The sequence below is a fragment of the Rana temporaria genome, chromosome 2, assembly GCF_905171775.1.
Source record: "Rana temporaria chromosome 2, aRanTem1.1, whole genome shotgun sequence".
NCBI classification, from domain to species: Eukaryota; Metazoa; Chordata; class Amphibia; order Anura; family Ranidae; genus Rana; species Rana temporaria.
Genome location: NC_053490.1, coordinates 241599154 through 241605707, shown reverse-complemented (window position 1 = coordinate 241605707; position 6554 = coordinate 241599154). Strand labels below are relative to the sequence as shown.

At 42.6% G+C, this 6554-nt stretch overlaps 1 protein-coding gene across 3 annotated transcripts in view; it reads left to right on the top strand.

The window, feature by feature from the left end:
* Positions 1 to 547: 547 nt before the first annotated feature.
* The window catches only part of CLIP2 (CAP-Gly domain containing linker protein 2), a 172954-nt gene continuing 166947 nt past the window's right edge, over positions 548 to 6554 (top strand). The window contains exon 1 of one of the 3 annotated variants that reach the window (XM_040336701.1): positions 548 to 1014. The gene's annotated coding sequence lies outside the window, so the exon portion shown is untranslated. Of the gene's footprint in view, positions 1015 to 1069; positions 1131 to 6554 lie in introns of those variants that run through there. The other 2 variants (XM_040336703.1, XM_040336702.1) reach the window with 2 other exon arrangements.

The window sequence follows — 6554 nt, the reverse complement described above, 5'->3', positions numbered from 1 at the left end:
CGCTTCAGGCGACAAAACGCTCAGGTGTGAGCACGTCCTTGGTGATTCGACTGCGGGTGCCAGTACATTTCTGTTACCCCAAACACTGATTGCAAACGAAGTGCATCAGCAGGCACCAGATCACATGGCACATGCAAACTGCCTGTACTATTTACTATCTGATTATATTGTGCAGGCAAAGGCAGACATGGGAGAATGTGTTTGATAACAAAGGATTTGTAAACATTCCTGTCTGTGATCAGTATTCCATAACACAGAGACTGTAGGAAATCTTTGCAGAGAAAGCTTGCATATCTTGGTGTGCTTGTCCTAGCAGATGGATAGTAATAGGAAAGTTGTATTGTAGAGCTATAAAAAGACTGCAGATCTTTTCCCACCATCCTCCTAGACTGAGAAATGTTGGTGAAATCTGCCCTCCCTCCTGGTTCCAGAAAAAATGGCAGATCTAGGAAACAGAAGTCTGTATTCTCCACTGCCTTCTAAAAACAGCTGGATGTCCCCTCCTCCCTCATCCCTCCCTCCCTCTGCCTGCGATCTCCCCTCTGCTTCCTCTTTTGTTTCATCCATTGAGAGGAGCAGGCTGAGCCGCATCACATCACTCCATAGGAGAGTACACAGAGCTCAGGAGAGTACACAGAGCTCAGCACAGGAGAGCTCAGCCTAGAGGAGTGCACAGGAGATCTCAGCACAGGACTCACCCAGGTACCATGGATCCATCTCTCCTCTACTCCCACCCGGAGGATGTTACAATGACTGACACCATCTGATGGTCCCTGTACTGGATTGCCCTTCACCCCCAAGGAAGGACAAGGAGTGATCGGGGCTCTCAGGGAGCTGCCTCTGCTGTCACCACTGTGCCCACTCTGCTACCGTTTCCTCCCCCACCAACTTGTGTCCTTTGGCTGCAGGGAGTGGCTGGGAGCTCAGAGCCAGGGACACACTGCAGGGCTGGGCTGGGACCAGCTGCTGATACCCTGCCTACACTGGATGCTGCTGCTGCTGACATGTCAGGAGGTAAGGTCCTCATGGCTTCATCATTCTGGGGTGATGGGGTGGTGAGATGATGGAAGGGAGTTTCCCACAAACCTCACTGATGAAGATCTGCAACAAAGGAGCAACCAGCGTGCTATGTATGTATGTATGTATGGATGGGTAGATGGGTGTGTGGACAGCTCCATGCTGCCTGTCATCTACACACTACAGCCACATGGTCACATCTTATTTATCCATCACATTCATCTCAGGTGTAAATCACATTTACATCCCTGGCTGGGTGTGCCAACCCGAGATTGCTTATTCCTTCTACCTTCCATGTATTGGGAGCAATCCATACCATGCCATGCTATTTGTATTGTATACCAGTGCAAGCTCCATGACATTGGCCATCAACACTGCTATATTCACTCCCTGCTGTCACCACATCTTTTTTTATAAGGCATCAAAAGGTCTATCTATCTATCTATTTATCTATCTTCAATTGCGTATCTATCTAGCTATATTTTATTTAGTATCTATCTATCTATCTATCTATCTATCTATCTATCTATCTATCTATCTATCTATCTATCTATCTATCTATCTATCTATTGAGTATCTATCTAGCTATCGTTTATTGAGTATCTATCTATCTATCTATCTATCTATCTATCTATCTATCTATCTATCTATCTATCTATCGAGTATCTATCTAGCTATATTTTATTTAGGATCTATCTATCTATCTATCTATCTATCTATCTATCTATCTATCTATCTATCTATCTATCTATCTATCTATCTATATATCTATCTATCTATCTATCTATCTATCTATCTTCTATTGAGTATCTATCTATCTATCTATCTATCTATCTATCTATCTATCTATCTATCTATCTATCTATCTTTTATTGAGTATCTATCTTTCTTATAATAGGTATCTATATATCTATCTTCTATTGAGCATCTATCTATCTATCTATCTATCTATCTATCTATCTATCTATCTATCTATCTATCTTCTATTAAGTATCTATCTATCTATCTATATTCTATTGAGTATCTATCTATCCAACTATCTATCTATTTATCTTCTGTTAAGTATCTATATATCTATCTTCTATTAAGTATCTATCTATCTATCTATCTCTCTACCTATCTTCTATTAAGTATCTATTTATCTATCTATCTTTCTATCTATCTTTCTTCTATTAAGTATCTATCTATCTATCTATCTTCTATTAAGTATCTATCTATATATATATATATTCTATTGAGTATCTATCTATTTATCTTCTGTTAAGTATCTATATATCTATCTTCTATTAAGTATCTATCTATCTATCTATCTATCTATCTATCTATCTATCTATCTATCTATCTATCTATCTATCTATCTACCTATCTATCTACCTATCTTATATTAAGTATCTATTTATCTATCTATCTATCTATCTATCTATCTATCTATCTATCTATCTATCTATCTATCTTTCTTATATTGAGTATCTATCTATCTATCTATCTATCTATCTATCTATCTATCTATCTATCTATCTATCTATCTATCTATCTATCTTTTGTTGAGTATCTATCTATCTATCTATCTATCTATCTATCTATCTATCTATCTATCTATCTATTTACCTTCCGTTAAGTATCTATATATCTATATATCTATCGTTTATTAAATATCTATCTATCTATCTATCTATCTATCTATCTATCTATCTATCTATCTATCTATGTATCTACCTATCTTCTATTAAGTATCTATTTATCTATCTATCTTTCTATCTATCTTTCTTCTATTGAGTATCTATCTATCTATCTATCTATCTATCTATCTATCTATCTATCTATCTATCTATCTATCTATCTGTTATTGAGTATCTATCTTTTATTGAGTATCTATCTATCTATCTATTTATCTATCTATCTATCTATCTATCTATCTATCTATCTATCTATCTATCTTTTTTTGAGTATCTATCTATCTTTTATTGAGTATCTATCTATCTTTTATTGAGTATCTATCTATCTATCTATCTATCTATCTATCTATCTATCTATCTATCTATCTATCTATCTATCTATCTATCTATCTATCTATCTATCATGTATTGAGTATCTATCTATCTTTTATTGAGTATCTATCTATCTATCTATCTATCTATCTATCTATCTATCTATCTATCTATCTATCTATCTATCATCTATTGAGTATCTATCTATCTACCTATCATCTACCTATCATACCACGTGATTTGTATGTGCAATGGATGTTTTTCAGGTTACACATTTTTGCTTTGTAATGATATATCGTTAGCAGACCTCACCTATCTTCAAACATGGCTTTTTCACAGTCTACTCAAGGTCTAGCGAGATCTCTGCCTATAAATAATTTCTGAGACACATCAGGGGTAAACTAGTGACACAGTGACACACTAGGACACCATGATCTGGAATCATTTCATGGATAAGCAATCCATTTTTATTCCTTTAATATGTATGTAGTAATGTGCATGACTCCACACATGTAATATTCTCATTAGCTTCCTTTAGGCTTTCTCACCTACCTCAAATCTTGTGACAGTCAGTCTGGCACTTTGGTGCAGGCATGCATACAAACCATGTGTGCGCTTTATTATCTTTCTAATAGTGCTTTGGATATGCTTGATGCTTTGTTTTATTATTTGTTTTTCATTCAACTGGTAAAAATATTTCCAAAATCTAATATATCTATTATATAACATTTATATACTGTAAAGAGAGTTGCTATAGTTTCAATTGTATCATATAATCTAAATAGAAAAAAATATGACACACCCATCTATACATTGCCCTATATTCTTTTATTCTAAGGTGATATACTGGTTACTTTGCATCGATGGCATACTGTTTTACGGATTGCAGAAGACATTGTTGCACTGCAGATGAAACCATTTACCGGAAAATGAAAATTATACAAAAAACAAAAATAATATTTATTTGAAACACAAGAAGTATATGAACTATAAAGATGTTTGGCATTGGTGTAACAGGAAATAACGTGACCAGATGAAATAAACATATGACAGATACAGTATGTTTTATTTGAACAGAAAATGGCTTGAGTTTTGAGCGCTTGAGTTGGCAAAAGTACCGTCTGTAGCAGGCCAGGCCATCTCCAGAATTGGGTAGAAGTTTATGCCAAGTGGTCTAAAATTGCACTATCACTCTTGAAAGCAAGACATAAAGCCTTTTGTTGGCCTGCCACCGCATCTAACTTTTTAAAGCCTAAAATGGTTGCTAACACAGTTCAGACGTTTGCAAATGCCTCTTTGATAAGTATATAAAATATCATTTCTGTCTGGTTGATGCCATCATTTATCAACACACATAGCAAAGGCAGTAACTTCTTGGGGACCCTTGACCCTTGAGGCCCAGCCATATCACAGAGCAGTGATTGTCACATTTTGTGATACTCCCTTCATATACACTATGGGCCAGATCCACAAAAACCTGACGTAACTTAAAAAATCCAATTTAAGTTACACTGGCTTAAAGTTTCTACCTAAGTGCCTGATCCACAAAGCACTTATCTAGAAATTTCAGGCTGTGTAACTAAAATTCCGCCGGCGCAAGGCGTTCCTATTCAAATGGGGCGAGTCCCATTTAAATGAGGCGCGCTCCCGCGCCGGCCGTACTGCGCATGCGCGTCGGCCGTACTGCGCATGCGCGAAGTTACGTTACGCCGAGTTTTGAGGATCGCGACGGCTTAAAGTTGCGTCGGGGAAAAAAAAAATGACAGCGGCATGCATTCCTGAGGGAGAACTCCATGCCAATTTTCAAAGAAAAAACCGGCATGGGTTCCCCCCCCAGGAGCATACCAGGTCCTTAGGTCTGGCATGGGTTGTAAGGAGACCCCCCCACGCCGAAAAATTGACGTAGGGGGTCCCCCTACAATCCATACCAGACCCGTATCCAAAGCACGGTACCCGGCCGGCCAGGAAGGGAGTGGGGACGAGCGAGCGCCCCCCCCCCTCCTGAGCCGTGCCAGGCCGCGTGCCCTCAACATGGGGGGGTTGGGTGCTCTGGGGCAGGGGGGCGCACTGCGGGCCCCCCCACCCCAGAGCACCCTGTCCCCATGTTGATGAGGACAGGACCTCTCCCCGACAACCCTTGCCATTGGTTGTCGGGGTCTGCGGGCGGAGGCTTATCGGAATCTGGGAGTCCCCTTTAATAAGGGGGCCCCCAGATACCGGCCCCCCACCCTAAGTGAATGGATATGGGGTACATCGTACCCCTATCCATTCACCTGGAGGCAAAAAGTAAAAGTTAATAAACACACAACACAAGGCTTTTTAAAATATTTTATTATTCTGCTCCGGACGCCCCCCCTGTCTTCGTTATTAGCTCAATTACCAGGGGGGGCTTCTTCTTCCGCTCTCCGGGGGTCTTCTCCGCTCTCCGGGGGTCTTCCGCTCTCCGGGGGGGCTTCTCCGGACTCCGGGGGGGCTTCTCCGGACTCCGGGGGGCTTCTTCCATCTTCTCCCCTCTTCCGCTCTTGACTCGGCGAACCCCGGTTCTTCTGCAGCTCTCCGGTGCCTTCTTCTTCAGCGCTGGCTGCCTGCTATGTTTGTGTGTTAGCTCGATTTCAAACAGGCAGCCAGCGCGGTCTTCTGTGGCGTCAGGGTCTTCTCTTCCTTTCTTCCGATGTTGCCTCGTCGCCTGTTGTCGCTGTAATGATGGAAGCGCGCCTTGCATCACATTTATATAGGCATCACCGTCCCATCATGCTCCGGTAGGTACCCACGTGGTGGGTGCACGTGGGTAGGCACCCACCACGTGGGTACCTACCGGAGCATGATGGGACGGTGATGCCTATATAAATGGGATGCAAGGCGCGCTTCCATCATTACAGCGACAACAGGCGACGAGGCAACATCGGAAGAACAGAAGACCAGAAGACCCTGACGCCACAGAAGACCGCGCCGGCTGCCTGTTTGAAATCGAGCTAACACACAAACATAGCAGGCAGCCAGCGCTGAAGAAGAAGGCACCGGAGAGCTGCAGAAGAACCGGGGTTCGCCGAGTCAAGAGCGGAAGAGGGGAGAAGATGGAAGAAGCCCCCCGGAGTCCGGAGAAGCCCCCCCGGAGTCCGGAGAAGCCCCCCCGGAGAGCGGAAGACCCCCGGAGAGCGGAGAAGACCCCCGGAGAGCGGAAGAAGAAGCCCCCCCTGGTAATTGAGCTAATAACGAAGACAGGGGGGGCGTCCGGAGCAGAATAATAAAATATTTTAAAAAGCCTTGTGTTGTGTGTTTATTAACTTTTACTTTTTGCCTCCAGGTGAATGGATAGGGGTACGATGTACCCCATATCCATTCACTTAGGGTGGGGGGCCGGTATCTGGGGGCCCCCTTATTAAAGGGGACTCCCAGATTCCGATAAGCCTCCGCCCGCAGACCCCGACAACCAATGGCAAGGGTTGTCGGGAAGAGGTCCTGTCCTCATCAACATGGGGACAGGGTGCTCTGGGGTGGGGGGGCCCGCAGTGCGCCCCCCTGCCCCAGAGCACCCAACCCCCCCATGTT